Genomic DNA, 13628 nt, shown 5'->3' with positions numbered 1-13628 from the left:
GTAAAAGCATCATCGATATTATTTTAAGTTGTGGTAAAAACACATAGCATAAAATTTACCACCTTAATCATTTTAACCAGAGAGTACAGTAATGATAAATGTATTTACATTATCGTACAACTGATCTTTAGAACTATTTCATCTTGCAAAACTGAATCTCTGTACCCACTAAACACCAACTCTCCCATCCCCCTTTCTCCCAGGCCCTGGCAGCCACCATATCATTGATTTTTAAAGACAGCTGAGGCACATACAAGTATTCATTATATTATTCTTTCAATGACTAATGTGTGTCATGATATCAAATACAAAAAGTGAAAGGTTAGCCTGTGGAAAAGGGCATCAGCTGAGATAGACTGAGGAAGAAAAATATCATAGGCCAAGAAATAAAAGTTGAGAAATCTGAACAGGGAAAAGTCCTCAGAGACTCATTTCTCCTCTCCTTTCCTTGAAACCCCCTTCATACTCCCCCCACTGAAAAGTGATGGGAAGTGAAGTGAAGTGAAGTCACTCAGTCGTGTCAGACTCTTTGCGACCCCATGGACTGTAGCCTACCAGGTTCCCATAGATGGAAAATCCCATCTATGGGATTTTCCAGGCAAAAATACTGGAGTGGGTTGCCATTTCCTTCTCCAGGGATCTTCCTGACCCAGGGATTGAACCCGGGTCTCCCACATTGTAGGCAGACGCTTTTACCGTCTGAGCCACCAAGGAAGCCAGCAAAAGTGATGGGAAGGAACCTCAAAGCCAAAGCTAAGTTATTTGTCATCTCTGAATCATCTTTCCTGGTAGGTGTGAAGGAAGCACAAGGGAGAGAACACCGAGCCCAGCAAACACAAGGTCATGCCGTTGGGAAACGGGTGTGCAGAAAGGTCCCAGAGGAACACTGTCTGCAGCCAGAGCCAAGAGGCTTCTGGGACATCTGGATTTTTACCCACGTTCTTATCATCATGCTCAAGGAAGAAATCATTTTCCAGGCCCTTTGGGTTGCATCAAAGCTTAAAGCTTTTCCTGAGACATGAAGCATTATCTGGAGACAAAACCACAACCTCTGCCTCTAAAATGCCAGGCGCTTCCACAGTCCCCTGCTTCTTACTCACACTCTTTCCTATGCAAAGTCTGCTTGGCCAAATAAACTATTCATCCTTCAAAACCCAGGCCAAAAGCCACGTTCTCTGTGAAGTGTACCAGATTTCTCCAGGCAAAGTGAGGTCATTTTTTCTGTCTTCCCAGAGTACTTTATTCACATTTGGTATCACTGTTTTCATGTGTCTCCCCTACCAGACCTTGGGCTCCTCAAGAACTGTCTTCTGTTTTTTCAGTGCCCAAGCCTAACGTTGGCATGTAATAGGTGTTGCGTACACACTGAATGAATGAAATTCCCAGGGCAGAGGAGTTCAGCATCTGGATGGTACAGAGAGAGAGGATGGTGGTGGTCCCTTAATAGGCTTCTCCCACCTTAATGTGGCTACCAATCACCGGGGGACCTTGTTAAATGCAGATTCTAACTCAGAAGGGGCCTGAAAGCCTGCACTTCCAACAAGCATGGAGGTGATATCAATGCTGCTGGTCTACAGACCACACTGAGTACCATGACCTCCCAGAGTCGGGCTCTCAGACTTTGCTGGGAAGTCACCAAAAGGGCTGCAGGAAGCCCTGAGAAAGGAATGGTGAGTGCTCTGTTGAGGGTGGTGGGATGAGCCAGAAGGAAAACCAACAGACTCCCCATCACCCCCAGGAATACTCTATTTGATCTTTTGAGCGGCTCCAGTATCAAGAGGAAAATGGAAAAGAGAGAGCTCTATCAAGCTCTCTACAGCAGGAAAAAATCCCCCTAAGCCATAGGGTTATGTGCCTGCCTTCTCAGTCACTCTTTTGTGTCTGACTCTTTGCAACCCCATGGACTGTAGCCCACCAGGCGCCTCTGTCCTTGGAATTTCCCAGGCAAGAAAACTGCAGTGGGTGGCCATTTCCTACTCCAGGGGAGCTTTCTTATCCAGGGATTGAACCTCCATCTCCTGCATTGGCAGGTGGATTCTATACCACTGAGCCACCTGGGAAGTCCAGGGTTACCCAATTCCATAAAAAAAAATATGATTCAACCACTCTGTATTCTCCCCAGATGAAACACATTTAAATACTGCTGCAATTCATAAATCTGATTAACAACCAAGTGTCCACAGGACATTGGAGACACTTAAGCAGACATTCAGGGTTAACTAGATGTTCAGGTCTTCTGTAGATAGCATGAGATAATACTGATTAAAAATAAGATAAAGATATGATATGCCTGGCTATGATAGACAATACTTTATACACCACAAAATTTTCACTATGGATCATATTGTATTGCATCAGTCTCAAGAATACCATATGGAGCATCATTCTGTATTTTTTTCCCCCAACTTTCTGAGTGTCTGGGACACATGGTCTCTCTTAGGCTTTATTTCCCAAACAGGATGGATGAGAGTAATATGGTACCTTCAAGCCCTAAGAGTTTACAATTCTATGACTCTGTTTTTAGACTCAGAAAGGCCTCTTCTCCCCACAATGAATTCAATAATATTCTCCCTTACACTGAACAGGGATGACCTTTCAGGGTGGCAGCTGAATCTGGCACTAGAAAATGCTGGATGATGACAAGTCCAAATTCAGTACTATAAGCCCGCTGTACACGAATGAGTTCCATTCTGAGAGCATATTTGTAAGTCCAATTTGTTCATAAGTCCCACAAAGTTAGCCTAGGTACCCAACTAACACAATCGGCTACATGACACTGTACTCTAATAGGTTTATAACACTGTTCACACAAATAACACATAAAAAGCAAACACAATAGAACATCCGAAACCTTACAGTATAGTACCTTGAAAAGCACAGCGGGACAGTACAACAGCTGGCATGCAATGACTGGCACCGAGTGAACAGGCAAGAAGAGTTACTCACCAGAGGAGGGCGAGGAGGTGGGAGATGGCAGAGCTGAAGGACTGCCAACATAGAGGAGATTGAGGGCAAGGGGCAAGTTCACTAACACCTGCCGTTGATAACACGCACCTTCCCATCTCTGAAAGTTCAGAACTTGAAGGTTCCTATGCAGGAGACTTACTGTACCAAGCTTTCTGAGAAGCCTTTAGGAAATTTCATCATCGACTTTGCAGACACCAGGAAAAATTGAAGTCAATGAGTCTTACCTATTGAGTGCCTTGGCCTCCTGTGGCAGCCAGGGGGAGTTTCTCTGCTTGGAGGAGCCGGCCTTTTATACCGTCTATCAAGAGTTAATCTCAGAGAAAAGCCCAGAAGGAAAGATTCTGAGGGGCTGATGCGGCTCGCAGGAGACTCAGGTTCAGCAGGAAACTCCCTGTGACTCTAGACAGATGCACGAGGAAGCTGCCAAATGGCAGGGTTTGGTTGTCTTTTATACCATCTATCAGGAATTAGTTTCAGGGAAAGGCCCAGAAAGAGAGATTTTGAGGGGCTGGCATGTGGCTTGGAGGAGATTCAGGTTCAGCAGGAAACACCCTGGGACTCCGGGCTCACGCAGGAGGAAACTGCTGAGTGGCAGGGATTGGCTGGTACACTGTCACTGACCCTGGATGAGACAAACCCTCTTCTCATTTTCCAGTTTAACTATGTGGTCCTGCTGCAGTCGTGGAAGGCAAAACTCCAGTCTCTGAGCAGGCTTGTCACTTTAGCTCTTAAAATTAGGAACAATTAAATGGCTTATTCCCCATTCCTTTATCCACTGTCCTTTTGATTTCTCTTTTACTTTTCATCCTATCATTGTGGAAGCCAATAGATTCATCTCTGAGGTTTACAATAGTTTTCAAATGTTCACTTTTTGGATGGTCAAAATTTCAAAATACAGTCCCATTTTGGCCACCAGAGAAGTGACAAGAGCCCTGGACTTGTTGTCAGGGGTAGATTAAATTCCTGTCTCTGTCACTGTGTGGCTCTGGATTAGTCACTTCACCTTCTGTTTCCTTGTATACTCTAGTTGCAAAACCAGTGGTTGGCTTAGATGATTCCTAGGATTCTATGACTTCATACCTTCTACAGGCTGAGCCATTAAAAAACACCAATATTCAAGGCATTATTGATTTAAAGCCCGATTATAATGTTATACACCATCCAGTTCATTAGATCATTATAGGAATGAAACAGGAGGGTTTAAAGAATACAAAACTTCATGAAAATGGATTTTACAGACAGACAAATTAAAATATAAACTTCTTTATAAAATTATACTTAGCATTGGAAATACTCTGGGGGACTGTCAGGAATTCATCACCCCAAAACCAGTCCCTTGAATTTACCTTCCAAAAAGTGATATTCCTTTTCTCTGGCTGATGCAAGGTAGTTAGAAGCTGCTTCTCTTGTGATGAATCTAGACAAATGAGCTGGGCATCTCAAAAGAAGGCAGCTGTCCAGGAAAGGCAAGTGAGGGCCTGCAGGCTCTTCTTGTTTTCTTTGAAAGACATTTCTGCTTTTCAGCCAAGTTTTTCTTTGTCTGACCATTCCCTGAACTTTGGTGCATGATTCTCAAGGCTCTCACCTTTGGGTTTCATGCTTTACGAATTAATGAAGCTGTATCTGTAGGTGAATCTTGACGTAGTTGGTTCTGAACAATTACAAGATGGAAATTCCTTCTGGAAGACTGTGTAGGATAACACTATCTTCCTATGTGCATATAGTGAGCTACTGGAGTCAGGGTTACAGGTCTGACTGTCCCTGGCTCTTGGTCAAGTTATGATGCGATATGTCTTAGGTTTGAATTTTTTTGGAATGGGCAGAGATGGGACATTGTCAGCTCTAGACTGAGCTGGTCCTCCTTTTGCTCTGGGTGTGAAGCAGACCTGGAGGCATCACAGTGGACATGTAACTATCCTGAGACTAATTAGCATTTTCAGAGCTTTGCTGACATGTGATGACATGTGTTCATGGACTTATCTCAGTCTAGTTATATTGGTTTAGCACAGTTAGATGCCTCCCCATCAGGGAACTGGCCTGAGAAATAGAGACAGGAAGACAAGTAGTCCAGTCTAAAAAGGCCAACAGTTTCTTATACGTCAGCACAGAGAGTTCAAGACATTTTAGTAATAGCAGCATCAGGAAATACCTGATGCCAAACGCTCAGCTTCTCTGTACAGCTGTGGCAAATCAAATCTCAGAGATGGAGTTTGGGGTGAAGTATAAAAGGATAGCTTTACTGTTTTGTCAAGCAAAGGGGGCCACAGTGGGCTAATGCTCTCAAAACCACGTGTCCCCACTTGGGGAAGATAGTGAGAAGTTTTATAGTAATTGTTCAAAGAGGGCGTGATCAGCTCATGGGCATTCTTCCGATGGATTGGTAGTGAGGGAAGCAGCAGTCCACATTGTCATTCTTTAGGTTCAACTGGTCTGGGGTCTACATGCCTATGGCAGCATACTGTTTTTAACCATTACCCGGAGAGGGTTTCAATATTGCAGAATAGGTCAAAGATGTTGTGTGTATCCAGTGATGGGGAACCAGGGCTTTGCCCCAAGGCTGCTCTTGACTGTTTATTTCTCTCACCCCTTTCACGGTGCTAAGAATGCTTATTCCCAGGTCTGGCAAAGATTTCCCTGATAGGCCACTCAATATGCTGCTAATATTAGACTAGGCCTCATTAACACTGTCAAAAGGCTCCAGACCACCTGTCTCACTAGCCTCCTGTGGTCCAGGAAAATATTCCCTCTTGTTCCTTCTTCCCATGGCCAGAGTTACACTATTACAATCATTGATCTCATATGGAACTATATGTCATCATTCTATCAAAAGCTCAGTCACACGTGTGGTTATGCAATAAGCAGTAATTTTGTAAAACAGGCAAAACAGAGACTGAGCCAGGCCTGTCTTTGTGTGTTTGAGGATCTCCTGCGGAGGCACAGGTCAGAGGTGGCCTACTGCAGGGACTGGGGCTCCGGCAGCAGCAGCCCTGGGAGACACAGTGAGTGGCATGAGTCCTCTACAGTGACCCAATCGGTCCCTGGCCATATGACTGAATCTGCTGAGCTCATGTGATTTGCTATTATTGCTTGATTACATAAAGACTTTGGTAAGAATCCTAAAGGTTTAATACTGTCAGGATATAACTTGGTATGATTATTTTGTCCCCAACAAATGGGAGCTGTTTTATCGTCCCTTTTCTGGAGTTATCCACATATCCTGGTGCCAAATTTGGTATATTTGTTGGGCAATATATCATGTAGTTTTAATTTCTCTGTGGGCATGGCTAGTATTGATTGTTTCTTTTATATAATAGCTATAAGTATCTCTTTCTGTTTGATCATAATCAAAATGAAAATTGTGTCCCAGTCCATTCATATTATTATACCAAGTCAATAAAGTCATGTTAAGGACCTTTATATTTTTGGCTTGATCTTCTTGAATAGAATGACATACCTTTTGAAAATTAGGTCCATCTAAGGGTGACACTAACCAAGGCAGTCCGTGAATGGAGGATAATGGTAAGGCTCTACGGACCCAACAGTCTGACCAGTTTTGGAACATTGCATAATAATGTGCCCATGAAATGAAAACATTATCCTGTGTCCAATCCAAAGGCACTTGAGAGGTCATTATTACATTAAGAAGAACAAAATAGGGTAGTGTGTGTCTGAGCATCTTGTGTTAAAAGAGATACTTATCTGGGCCCTTTGGACACGATCTTGGTTCCACTATAATTTGTGCCATCACTTGGCACCACTGACATAAGGTTCAGTGTAGAAGCCTTGACTAATTTTACAAGACAAGCTTTAAATGATAGTACGATGGCGATTGCTGCCTTAAATTCAGAACAAGCTTTACTGTGCAAAGCTGTACTCCAAAATAGAATGGCATTAGATATATTAATGACTGCACAGGGAGGAATCCGTGCCATAATTTATACAGAATGTTGTGTACATATACATGATTACTCACAAAATGTGTCTGATTCTTTTTAAGATATGAAAAGTCAAGTCCAGGAGATGGCTGATTCCACTCCTCCTTTTGGGACTGGCTTACGGAGCTGGAAATCAGCCTCCATCTTGTGGAAACCCCTGGTCCTCATTGGAAGCCTTATTTTACTCTTATTGCTTTTTGACCCTTATATTCTAAATCGTCTCTCTTGCTTTGTAATGTCCTGCATCAGTTCAGTTCAGTTCAGCTCAGTCGCTCAGTCGTGTCCAACTCTTTGCGACCCCATGGATCACAGCATGCCAGCCCTCCCTGTCCATCACCAACTCCCGGAGTTCACTCAGACTCACATTCATCGAGTCAGTGATGCCATCTAGCCATCTCATCCTCTGTCACCCCTTTCTCCTCCTGCCCCCAATCCTTCCCAGCATCAGTGTCTTTTCCAGTGAGTTAACTCTTTGCATCAGGTGGCCAAAGTACTGGAGTTTCAGCTTCAGCATCAGTCCTTCCAATGAACACCCAGGATTAATTTCCTTTAGGATGGACTGGTTGGATCTCCTTGCAGTCCAAGGGACTCTCAAGAGTCTTCTCCAACACCACAGTTCAAAAGCATCAATTTTTCAGTGCTCAACTTTCTTCACAGTCCAACTCTCACATCCATACATGACCACTGGAAAAACCATAGCCTTGACTAGACGGACTTTGTTGGCAAAGTAATGTCTCTGCTTTTCAATATGCTATCTAGGTTGGTCATAACTTTCCTTCCAAGGAGTAAGCATCTTTTAATTTCATGGCTGCAGTCACCATCTGCAGTGATTTTGGAGCCCCAAAAAATAAAGTCTGACACTGTTTCCACTGTTTCCCCATCTATTTCCCATGAAGTGATGAGACCAGATGCCATGATCTTCGTTTTCTGAATGTTGAGCTTTAAGCCGACTTTTTCCACTCTCCTCTTTCACTTTCATCAAGAGGCTTTTGAGTTCCTCTTCACTTTCTGCCATAAGGGTGGTGTCATCTGCATAACTGAGGTTATTGATATTTCTCCCGGCAATCTTGATTCCAGCTTGTGCTTCCTCCAGCCCAGCGTTTCTCATGATGTACTCTGCATAGAAGTTAAATAAGCAGGGTGACAGTATACAGCCTTGACATACTTCTTTTCCTCTTTGGAACCAGTCTGTTGTTCCATGTCCAGTTCTAACTGTTGCTTCCTGACCTGCATACAAATTTCTCAAGAGGCAGATCAGGTGGCCTGGGATTCCCATCTCTTTCAGAATTTTCCACAGTTTATTGTGATCCACACAGTCAAAGGCTTTGGCATAGTCAATAAAGCAGAAATAGATGTTTTTCTGGAACTCTCTTGCTTTTTCCATGATCCAGCGGATGTTGGCAATTTGATCTTTGGTTCCTCTGCCTTTTCTAAAACCAGCTTCAACATCAGGAGGTTCACAGTTCACATATTGCTGAAGCCTGGCTTGGAGAATTTTGAGCGTTACTTTACTAGCGTGTGAGATGAGTGCAATTGTGCGGCAGTTTGAGCATTCTTTGGCATTGCCTTTCTTTGGGACTGGAATGAAAACTGACCTTTTCCAGTCCTGTGGCCACTGCTGAGTTTTCCAAATTTGCTGGCATATTGAGTGCAGCACTTTCACAGCATCATCTTTCAGGATTTGAAATAGCTCAACTGGAATTCCATCACCTCCACTAGCTTTGTTCGTAGTGATGCTTCCTAAGGCCCACTTGACTTCACATTCCAGGATGTCTGGCTCTAGGTGAGTGATCACACCATCATGATTATCTGGGTCGTGAAGATCTTTTTTGTACAGTTCTGTGTATTCTTGCCACCTCTTCTTAATATCTTCTGCTTCTGTTAGGTCCATACCATTTCTGTCCTTTATCGAGCCCATCTTTGCCTGAAATATTCCCTTGGTATCTCTAATTTTCTTGACGAGATCCCTAGTCTTTCCCATTCTGTTGTTTTCCTCTATTTCTTTGGATTGATCGCTGAAGAAGGCTTTCTTATCTCTCCTTGCTATTCTTTGGAACTCTGCATTCAGATGCTTATATCTTTTCTTTTCTCCTTTGCTTTTCACTTCTCTTCTTTTCACAGCTATTTGTAAGGCCTCCCCAGACAGCCATTTTGCTTTTTTGCATTTCTTTTCCATGGGGATGGTCTTGATCCCTGTCTCCTGTACAATGTCACGAACCTCATTCCATAATTCATCAGGCACTCTATCTATCAGATCTAGGCCCTTAAATCTATTTCTCACTTCCACTGTATAATCATAAGGGATTTGATTTAGGTCATACCTGAATGGTCTAGTGGTTTTCCCTACTTTCTTCAATTTAAGTCTGAATTTGGCAATAAGGAGTTCATGATCTGAGCCACAGTCAGCTCCTGGTCTTGTTTTTGCTGACTGTATAGAGTTTCTCCATCTTTGCCTGCAAATAATATAATCAATCTGATTTCGGTGATGTCCATGTGTAGAGTCTTCTCTTGTGTTGTTGGAAGAGGGTGTTTGTTATGACCAGTGCATTTTCTTGGCAAAACTCTATTAGTCTTTGCCCTGCTTCATTCCGTATTCCAAGGTCAAATTTGCCTGTTACTCCAGGTGTTTCTTGACTTCCTACTTTTGCATTCCAGTCCCCTATAATGAAAAGGACATCTTTTGGGGTGTTATTTCATTAATCTTAATCCTATACATTTGGCCCATTGTAAAATGGCCAGGGGGCATGAAAAAGGATGGTGACTTAATCTGAGTATCAAGAAAAGCCACAGAGACTTAAGTTAAGCATCTTGACCTTTAAGCTGATTGGTTAAAAATAACATGATTTAAGGACAGGAGCCAACCAAAAATCCACAGATTGAAGCTATAAAAACTGTTGTAAGTTCCACCTTTGGGGGACTTTTTACCCCCTCTTAGTGTCTTTGCCAAGATCTTTGTGCTTTCCTCCCCTCTAATAAACCCTTTTCACTTGCTACAGTGAGTGTTTGAGTGTTCGTGGATTCCATTCTTCAGCGCTGCCAAGAACTGGGATTCCTGTTTCACTCTTGGAGGAGGTTGCCATTAGCCCCTATATAGCACTACCAAACAGGTGACCCACAAACTGGAGAACAATTATACCAAAGAAGTTCTGGCACTGTTGTGAAAGTTCCAAGGCCCACACCAGATTTCCCAACCTGGGCATCCAAAGGGGACTGAGAACCCCCAGGGAATCTGACTTTCAAATCCAGTGGGATTTGATTACAGAACTTCCATAGGACTGGGGAAACAGACTTGGAGGGCACACACAAAGCCTTGTGCATACCAGGACCCAGGAGAAAGGAGCAGTGACCCCACAAGGGACAGAGCCAGACTTGCCTGTGAGTGTTTGGGATTCTCCAGTGGAGGCATGGGTCACCAGTGGCCTGCTATGGGGTCAGGGACGCTGACTGCAGTACTGGGAGGTGCAGCATGCTGGCATAAATCCTTTTGGAGGAGGTCACCATTATCCTTACCACAGTTTGGCCTTAGGCCAAACGACAGGGAGGGAACACAGTCCCACTTATCAGCAGAAAATGGGATTAAAGAGTTACTGAGCATGGCCTGATGCTGGGAGGGATTGGGGGCAGGAGGAGAAGGGGACAACAGAGGATGAGATGGCTGGATGGCATCACCAACTCGATGGACGTGAGTCTGAGTGAACTCCAGGAGTTGGTGATGGACAGGGAGGCCTGGCATGCTGCGATTCATGGGGTCGCAAAGAGTCGGACACGACTGAGCGACTGAGCTGAACTGAACTGAGCATGGCCTTGCCCACTAGACCAAAATCTAGTTTTCCCCACAGCCAGTCCCTCCCATCAGGAAGCTTCCATAAGTCTCTTATCCTCATCTATCGTAGGGCAGACAGAATGAAAACCACCATCACAGAAAACTAACCAAACTGATTACATGGACCACAGCCTTTATGAAAATATGAGCCATGCTATGTAGGGCCACCCAAGACAGACAGGTCATGGTGGAGAGTTCTGACAAAACGTGGTCCACTGAAGAAGGGAATGGTAAACCACTTCAGCATTCTTGTCCTAAGAACCACATGAACAGTGTGAAAAGGCAAAAAAGATATGATACTGAAACATGAACTCTCCAGGTTGGTAGGTGCCCAATATGATACTGGAGAAGAAGGGAGAAATTGCTCCAGAAGGAATGAAGAGGCTGAGTCAAAGTGGAAAGAATGCCCAGTTGTGGATGTGTCCGGTGGTGAAAGTAAAGTCCGACGCTTTAAAGAACAACACTGCATAGGAATCTGGAATGTTAGGTCTATGAATCGAGGTCAAACAGGAGATGGCAAGAGTGAACATCAACATTTTAGGAATCAGTGAACCAAAATGGATGGGAATGGGCGAATTTAATTCATATGACCATTATATCTATGACTGTGGTCAAGAATCCCTTTGAAAAAATGGAGTGACTTCATCGAAAACAGAGTCCAAAATGCAGTACTTGGGTTCAATCTCAAAAACAACAGAATGATTTTTTTCTGTCAGTTCATTTCCAAGGAAAACCATTCAATATCACAGAAATCTAAATCTATGCCCCAACTACTAATGCCAAAGAAGCTGAAGTTGAATGATTCTGTGAATACCAGACCTTCTAGAACTAACACCAAAAAAAGATGTCCTTTTCATTATAGGGGACTGGAATGCAAAAGTAGGAAGTCAAGAGATACCTGGAGTAACAGGCAAGGTTAGCCTTGGAGTACGAAATGAAGCAGAGCAAAGGCTAATAGAGTTTTGCCAAGAGAATGCACTGGTCATAGCAAACACCCTCTTCCAACAACACAAGAGAAGACTCTATACATGAACATCACCAGATGGTCAATGTCAAAATCAGATTGATTACATTCTGTCTAGCCGAAGATGGAAAAGCTTTATATAGTCAGCAAAAACAAGACCAGGAGCTGACTGTGACTCAGATCAAGAACTCCTTATTGCAAAATTCAGATTTAAGTTGAAGGAAGTAGGGAAAATCACTAGCCCATTCAGGTATGACGTAAATCAAATCCTTTGCAATTATACAGTGAAATTGATAAACAGATTCAAGGGATTAGATCTGATAGACAGAGTTCCTAATGAACTATGGATGGAGGCTTGTAACATTGCACAGGAGGCTGTGATCAAAACCATCCCTAAGAAAAAGAAAGGGAAAACAGTTGTTTGATGAAGCTTTACAAACAGCTGAGAAAAGAAGAGAAGTGAAAGCCAAAGGAAAGATATATCCATCTGAATGCAGAGTTCCAAAGGTTAGCAAGGAGAGATAAGAACACCTTCCTAAGTGAACAATGCAAAAAAATAGAGGAAAACTGTAGAATGGGAAAGATTAGAGATGGCTTCAAGAAAATTAGAGATACCAAGGGAACATTTCATGCAAAGATGGGCACAATAAAGGACAGAAATGGTATGAACCTATCAGAAGAAGAGATTAAGAAGAAGTGGCCAGAATACACAGAAGAGCTATACAAAAAAAGGTCTTAATGACCCAGATAACCATGATGATGTGATCAATAGACATACTGGAGTGTGAATTTGAGTAGGACGCATCACTACAAACAAAGCTAGTGGAGGTGATGAAATTCCAGTTGAGCTATTTCAAATCCTAGAAGATGATGCTATTAAAGTGCTACATTTAATATGCCAGGAAATTTGGAAAACTCAGCAGTGGCCACAGGATTGGAAAAGGTCAGTCTTCATTCCAATTCCAAAGAAAGGCAATGCCAAAGAATGCTCAAACTACCGCACAATTGCACTCATTTCGCATGCGGCATCACTGACTTGATGGACGTGAGTCTGAGTGAACTCCGGGAGTTGGTGATGGACAGGGAGGTCTGGCGTGCTGCGATTCATGAGGTCGCAAAGAGTTGGACACGACTGAGCAACTGAACTGAACACATGCTAGCAAAGTAATGCTCAAAATCCTTCAAGCTAGGCTTCAGCAGTACGTGAACTGAGAACTTCCAGATGTACAACCTGGGTTTGGAAAATGCAGAGGAACCAGAAATCAAATTGCCAACATCTCTTGGATTATAGAAAAAAAAAAAAGAATTCCAGAAAAATCTGCTTCATTGAGTATGTTAAAGCCTTTGACTGTGTTGACCACAACCAACTGGAAAATTCTGAAAGATATGGAAATACCAGACCACCTTCCCTGCCTCCTGAGAAAACTGTCTGCAGGTCAAGAAGCAATAGTTAGTACCTGAATGAAACAATAGACTGGTTCCAAACTGGGAAAGGAGTACATCAAGGCTGTATGTTATCACTCTGCTTTTCTGTGCAGAGTATATCATGCGAAATGCTGGGCTGGATGAAGCACAAGCTGAAGTCAAGATTGCTGGGAGAAATATCAGTACCCTCTTATAAGCAGATGACATCCCCCATATGGCAGAAAGCAACGAGGAATTTTAAAAAATCTCTTGGTGAAGGTTAAAAAGGCAACTGAAAAGACTGGCTTAAAAACTCTACATTCAAAAAATGAAGATTATGGTATCCGGTCACATCACTTCATGGCAAATAGGTGGAGAAACAATGGAAACAGTGACAGACTTTCTTTTCTTTTTAAAATTTATTTATTTTAATTGGAGGCTAATTACTTTACAATATTGTATTGGTTTTGCCATACATCAACATGAATCTGCCACGGGTGTACACGTGTTCCCCATCCCGAACCACCCTCCCACC

Source organism: Bos indicus x Bos taurus, chromosome 19 (genome assembly GCF_003369695.1).
Source record: "Bos indicus x Bos taurus breed Angus x Brahman F1 hybrid chromosome 19, Bos_hybrid_MaternalHap_v2.0, whole genome shotgun sequence".
Classification (NCBI taxonomy): domain Eukaryota; kingdom Metazoa; phylum Chordata; class Mammalia; order Artiodactyla; family Bovidae; genus Bos; species Bos indicus x Bos taurus.
Note: the sequence above shows the minus strand (reverse complement) of the source record.